Source organism: Benincasa hispida, chromosome 3 (genome assembly GCF_009727055.1).
Source record: "Benincasa hispida cultivar B227 chromosome 3, ASM972705v1, whole genome shotgun sequence".
NCBI classification, from domain to species: Eukaryota; Viridiplantae; Streptophyta; class Magnoliopsida; order Cucurbitales; family Cucurbitaceae; genus Benincasa; species Benincasa hispida.
Genome location: NC_052351.1, coordinates 8829286 through 8836074, shown reverse-complemented (window position 1 = coordinate 8836074; position 6789 = coordinate 8829286). Strand labels below are relative to the sequence as shown.

Below are 6789 nucleotides of genomic sequence, written 5' to 3'. Positions count from 1 at the left end.
TTAAATAACTTTACAACTTAAAATTCAATAAAGTTTGAATAAGGAAGTCAATTAAAGGCAAACGTCTTATACATTCAAATAAGTTTACAACTTAAAATTTAATAAAACTCGTCCTTCTCTCTTCAATAACTTCACAATCAAATCTTTTGATTTTTTTGGCATCATCCCATCCTTAGTTGTATTCATTCCTACATTTAAAATATAATAAACAAATAATGTCACAAAAAAAAAAAAAAAAAAAACTAGACCACGACGAGCATACCTTAGTCACCACGCCATCTTCATCAGAATCTTCTGCATCGTTGCTAAATGTGTAACCATTTCTTTTTCCGTGCTAGTACCTTACATTGTCAAATATTTGTAACAAAAGAAAATATTTATTAATATATTAAATGATAGAAAGGTGTAAAACAAAATAAACAAACTAACCTTAAGTTGCAATCCAATTTTGAGCACACATCAAAACCTCTATCGTCTTTGGATGACGTTTGTTACGATGTGGACGATGTGGGCTTACAATCCTACCACAGGTACTAAAAGAAGACTATGATGCAACACTAGATAACAGGATGTCTAATATGTCTCTTGCAATTTCTTGTAAAATTGGATACTTGACACCATTCAATTTCCACCAACTCAAAATATCAAAATCGGATGTTCGAGGTAAGACAGGTTCATCCAAATATGCATCAAACTGTTGCTTCTGATTCATATTATTGGAATTTGACATAAACAAGTCATAATCATTAAAATCATCAAATTCGATATTATGTGAGGTTCCCTTTAAATTTCTAGTGTGATAATCATTACTTTCACCTTCATGCTTCAGCTGATATTCTATTTCCAAATCTGAAAAAATATTTTTTAATTCTTTCCACTTCAATAAAAAACTATCTCCATAAATTCTAGGGAAGTAAAACTCAATCAACGGATCTATATGGCCATTACCCCATGAATTGTCTTCCAATACTTATCAAACTTTGACATCATATTTGAAGCCATGTCTCTAATCTCTTGAATGCCAGAATTAGTCCACTCAGAAATAGCCAATTTCAATTTACAAATTTTTGGGAAAAAAAGATTAGCAGTAGGATATTTGGATCCAGAAAATATTTCAATCACGTGATGAAATATTACAGTTTCTCACATATCTTTTTTGCTAATACCCAATCTTGATCCAAAGGCAAACACTTGTACTTTAGTTCTCGTTGTTTTAATCGATAAAAAACATCTTTGTACTTTAATGCAGTGGCTAACATAAAATAGGTAGAATTCTACCTAGTACAACAATCAAGACTCAACATCTTACCATCATAAACATTTAACTGTCGAGCAGTTTCCTCAAATTTCTCCTCTTTTTTGTGTATGCACCCAAAAAGACACACTACTACGTACTCTAACGATCCCATCTCCTATTACTGCCAACCCATATTTCACAATCAATTTCAGAATATGAGCACAACACCGCATATGAAATAAACTCCCATCCAATATTAAGTTTTCACACAAACTATCAACAAGCATATTAACCTTAGAGTCATTGGTACTACAATTATCTACAGTTACTAATGAAAATTTTCGATCAATATTCCAATCTAACAGACATTCTATTATTTCTTCATGAAGCATCTCAGAAGTATGTGGAGAAGGAACATATATAAACCTGATTATTTTGTTTTGCAAAACCCAACTTTCATCAACAAAATGAGCAATGACAGCCATATAATCTTTTGTTTGGTGGTTGGAAGTCCACATGTCCGTTGTAAGGGCAATCTTTCCTTTGATCTCATTCAATAATGTCATGGTTTTCAACTCTTCAGTCTCATAAATTTTCAAAATCTCCTTCTTTATTGTGTTTCTTGACACCATCTTAAATAATAGTTGGATGACATTACAAAATTCCCTAAAACCTTCATGCTCAACTATTGAGAGAGGATATTCATGTATTAGTATCATCCTAGCTAATGCTTTTTTTGCAGCTTCCTGATCGAAGTTATATAAACTCAATGTATTATTCTTCTCTCTATTAAGATTCAATAGGGATTGTCGTATGTCCTTTTGTCCTTTATATGAGCATATCTTAATATGATCATGCAAATGTTTGGTTCCATTTTTACTTTCACCCCCTAATTTTCGTTTGCAATTATTAAAAACTGCCTTGTCTACTCCATCTATTTTTTGTTTCTTAAAATGGTTCCAAACAACAGATGTCAATCTCCTCTTTAAAGATCTCTTCTCAATATCCTCATCAAGAATAACACAATTACCAACATTAAAATTATCATCATTCGATGAGTATGGAGTTAAATTTGGGGTTGAATTTGGGGTTGAATTTGGGGTTGAATCTGGGGTTGGATCTGGGATTGGACTTGGAATTGGATTTGTAGAATCTTTATTTGTAGAAGGTGATGAAGATATTGTTTTCAACCTACCAAAAATTTAATTTAAAAACTCCTCTTTAGACTTGGACTTCATTTTTCAAAGCATTCAAAACATATTCAAAGCATTCAACCCCAAAATTGAAAGCATTCAAATTTAAAACATACACAAACATATTTTCCAAACCTAAAATTCAAAACATTCAAATATCAAATATATACAAACATATTTTTCAAACATATTCAAGCCTAAAATTCAAAACATTCAAATATCAAACATACACAAACATATTTTTCAAACATATTCAAGCCTAAAATTCAAAACATTCAAATATCAAACATACACAAACATATTTTTCAAACATATTATTTACTAATTTCAAGCATACTTTTCAAAAATATCAAACAGCCAAACCAGAGAACAAAAGAAATTTTGAAATAGCACAAAGTCTGTTTTTTTCAAAGGAAAAACAATGTCAAAATATATAATAAAAAAAAAAAAAAACAAAGATTCATGATCTAAACAAAGTTCAAGCCGGAAGAGTCTTCACCTGAAAGTGGCGGACGCACGTGGAGCTTCACGAATCACGACTTCAACGCGGACTGGGCGGACTGGGTGGACGCCGGACTGGAGACTCCGACTATTGACTGTCGACTCTGATTGTTGACTCTTGACTCCGACGGGCGGACGCTGGAAGTTTCTTCACCTGAAAGTGATGGACTGGGCGGAGCTTCACGAATCAGGACTTCCACGCGGACTGGGCGTACTGGGCGGACGTCGGACTGTCGACTGAGCTTCACGAATCAAGTCTCTTCACCTGGAGACTCTGACTGTCGATGCAAACTGGGGGGACGCCGGACGCAGAGGCTGGAGACTCCGACTGTCTTCAGACTTCAATGGCTGATGCTGTCTTCACTATCTTCAATGGCTGAAGAATCTTCACGAATCACAGCTTCAACGAATCACCTGAAGTAGTGGATGTAGAGGGAGCTGGATTCGGCAGTAGGCTTACTATCATTTTAGGGATTTATTTTAGGGATTTAGTATTTTTGGCAGAAAGGAAGGAGGAAAGGAAAATATTTTGGGTTTTTTTTTTTTTTTTTTTTAAATTTTTGGACTTTTGGGATTTTTTACTTTTTCATTTGGAATCTTTTTATAAACATATTACATATATAACAAATTAATATGTTTTATAAAATTTCTAAAATATATATATAAATTCGGGGTAGGGGTCGGGGTAGGGGTCAGGGTGGGATACTATCCCCGTCCCTGACGGGCCCGAATAAATTTTCTGGTTTGACCCCATCCCTGGTCAAACCGGGGAATCCCCGACCCAACGAGGGACCTGCCCCTACGGGGTTTTTTTTGCCAACCTACATATATTATATATTAAACTATATGTTATATTGAATATAACACATAATCTATAGTTTTTGTATTGTATCAAATACAGTATAACCTATAGTTTGAATTCTATTAGTCATTTATGATATTTAATATAAATCAAATTTATATGAAATTTAATTATATGAATCTAATCCATACAATTAATATTTGAATCATATTCAAATATTTATTTTCTCTTAAAATAAACTTCATTTTATAATATATCAAATACACTATACTAATTATATTGTATATAATTAAATTAAATTAAATTAATTATATCATGTTGAAGGAACTCCTTGAGGAGAGAACCTTGAACAGAAGCAAGATCGTTCTAAATCTATTTTTCATTGAATGTAAGTTTTACAGTAAATCAAGAACAAGATATGCATTTACATAAATTATAGCATGCTTTAATAAATGAAAACTTAGGGTTTCAAAAACCCTTATCTTTGAAGACTATTCTTCAAGAATCCCTCGAGCAAGTCACGAATGGATCTCCTTCTCCAAAAGGGACACCACCAAACGAAACCTCCTGTATTCTCCTTATGGATTGAGAATGGAATGAGGTGTGAGCTCTGCCTTAGGGTTTTGGAAGAGGAAATGAGATGGAGGGGAGGAGATGGAGGAGAAAAACTTTTCTTCTCTTTTAATTTTTTTTTTCAAAGCGAACTGTTCTCTTAGTGTTTCATGGAGGAAGATTAATCAACACCATCCCTTTCTCTGATCCCTCTCATCACGTACTGAAAGAAATTAAGGGGAATGAATTGTAACTCCTTCCCTTTAATTAATTAATATTAATTTAATAAAATTAAATTAATAATAATTATACATATAATAACAACTTTATTATATGTATATAAACTATATGTTATATCCCATATAATACATAATCTATAGTTACATAATGTATCAAATATAATATAACCTATAGATGCATTTTCTCTCAACCATACATGACATTTAATATAAATCACATTTATAGTAAACTCACTTATATGAATCTCATTCATATAATTGATATTTGGATCATATCCAAATATTTAATTCCCCCCAAACTTATTTATGGTATTTAAAATAAGTCATATTTATATTAAATTTAATTACATGAATCTCATTCATATAATTAGTATTTGAATCATATTCAAATTCCTCTCATATTACCTTATATTATAATGTATTAAATACATTATATTATAATGTATTAAATAAATTATATTAATTATATCACATATATAGTTAATTTAATTAATTATATCATATATAATTAATTCCCTCAATTAATTTGAATACTTCAAATTAATCCAAAAATAATTCTTAATTAAATCCTTGTTGAGCTATAGAGGAAACCTTATGGACCTGTAGATTGAAGCTTCAATGGTACTTGGATAATTAATTAAAATCTTTAATTAAATTATTCAACATCCGTTAACTGTCGGTCATTCCACTAAAGACTGACAGCTACACTCTTCGCACTACAGATAAATTTCTGTGTCCATTGGATATAACCAATCAATAATGCGATGACCCTTCACAAATGTAGGATTGTATCAACAGCAGCGGAAGTACAAGGATCATCTAAATTTTTAAATTAACTAATTTTGGCAAAATATAAAGCATGCTTTTGCAAAAAAAAATGAGTTTCAAGACATACCTCTTGTAGAACTTCTTCAAAGTTCCATCTCCAGCTGCTATCTTCTCCATATCTTATTGTAGACTACCTCAAGATCTTCCCCACTATTCTCTTGGTGCCCTAGATTAAGTTGTGGAACTCAAAACAAGCTTGAATCAAGGGATGAAGGAGAAAATCTCATTGTTGCAACCTTGTTAAAGAACCTTTCTTCAAACCAGATTTTCTCTTAAAAACTCTATGGATTGCATGCCCGATTTCACTCCAATCTCTTCATTATATTGCAAATAAACATGCAAAGAGAAGAGTTGCATGAGTTGCAACTCATGCTTGGAGAAGACAAGGCCAAGACATTGCTTCATGTGTGAGCTACTTAGGTGATGGATAATGGAAAAAACCATTTTTCTATTTTGTGTTTTAGATTTCCAATAATCCAATTTTATTTAAAAATCAAAAATTTGATTTTATAAAATCTATTTTGATTTTAAAATGAAAAATTAATTAATTTCATAAATTAATTATTAAATAAAACTTAATTAATTTAATATCGAATACTAAATTAATTTTAACACATATCCATCTTTATATATTTAAATCATATTTAAATAATAAATTCTCCTATTCCGTTTAATTCTAAAATTAAACATATAATTATATCTCATATAATTACTAAATCCCTTAATTCTAATTCAAACATTTCAAATTAACTTATCACACTATTCTAGAGCTAGTTCGTTACGAGCTAGTAGGGGGACCTCGCGGATCTACAGATCATGGGCTCCAACGATCCAAGATTAATTGGCTAAACTCATTAGAGCAAATTAATCCTCATTCGTTAACAAATGGGTCATTCCACTAAAGCTCATAGTTGCACTCCCCTCACTGTAGATATATTATATCCACGTGATTTAACCATAATCAGTAAGTCAACCCTTCACGGGTTGTTCGTAATAACGACTAGGTTAAATATCTATTTTACCCCCGAGATTACGTCTTATTCCTCAAGTCCCTACTGATCCTCTAATGAACAACTGGTTTGTGATCCAATCACCAAACTAAACTCTCTCAGCCCAGTGAGAGGGTAAGGCCCCTTATTCAAGGCCTGGATTCAGTACTTAATAGAACAACCTTCTTCTATCCCTAAATCGGGCAGGTGTGAATTTCTTCTTGCACCCTATGTCCCCAGCAATCTATCCGGTCTTACCCTTGAAATGGAAGTCTTATTGAGCCGGCGCTGTTGAGCCAACTCTCAACTATGCAAATCTAAGGGCAATCCCAAATAAATAGGAGTTCATAGTTAGCTCAGGATTAAGATCGAGTTACCTAGGTCATCTAGGTGAAATAGTCAGTCTTAAACAGTAAACAACGTTATAAAGTAAGAGTGACTTATTTCT

At 32.1% G+C, this 6789-nt stretch overlaps 1 long non-coding RNA gene across 2 annotated transcripts; it reads right to left on the bottom strand.

The window, feature by feature from the left end:
• On the bottom strand, nt 1-3485 carry LOC120074767. 2 transcript variants are annotated; one of them, XR_005481061.1, is made up of 4 exons: nt 2930-3485; nt 430-1418; nt 263-341; nt 10-188 (listed from the first exon to the last, which is right to left on the bottom strand). It is a non-coding gene; the product is annotated as an uncharacterized LOC120074767 (long non-coding RNA). The 2 variants fall into 2 exon arrangements; XR_005481059.1 differs by lacking the exon at nt 2930-3485 and having other exon boundaries at nt 1-188; nt 430-2650.
• Between the last annotated feature and the right edge of the window lie 3304 nt (nt 3486-6789).